Source organism: Salminus brasiliensis, chromosome 23, assembly GCF_030463535.1.
Source record: "Salminus brasiliensis chromosome 23, fSalBra1.hap2, whole genome shotgun sequence".
In the NCBI taxonomy this organism is placed as follows: domain Eukaryota; kingdom Metazoa; phylum Chordata; class Actinopteri; order Characiformes; family Bryconidae; genus Salminus; species Salminus brasiliensis.
In genome coordinates, this window is record NC_132900.1 from 8,415,416 (window position 1) to 8,415,775 (window position 360).

Here is a 360-nt window from a genome sequence, read left to right on the forward strand (position 1 = left end):
TGTGACTAAGAGCATGTTTCTGTACGTTTGCTGTACTTTTTTATGAATAGATCTATGTTCTGAAATTGAATAAGTATTATGACTTCTTTTGGTGCATTACTTAACATTCAAGAAACACGGTAGGTTCAGTAGATGACCACAACAACGCTGGAACACTGGAGTTTTTACTCTTTGGGCTCACCTTCCATTCCTGGCCAAGAACACAAGAGCAAACGTGCTACACCCATTCCGAGACTTCTTGGTATAGTGGTGGCGTTTGATAGTTAGCATCATTAGCTGCAGCTGAACAGTATTACATGTATGTCTCAGAAGGAGGTTCACTCAGAGCTTTATTTTGTTGAGATTTTGAAGTCTCAAATC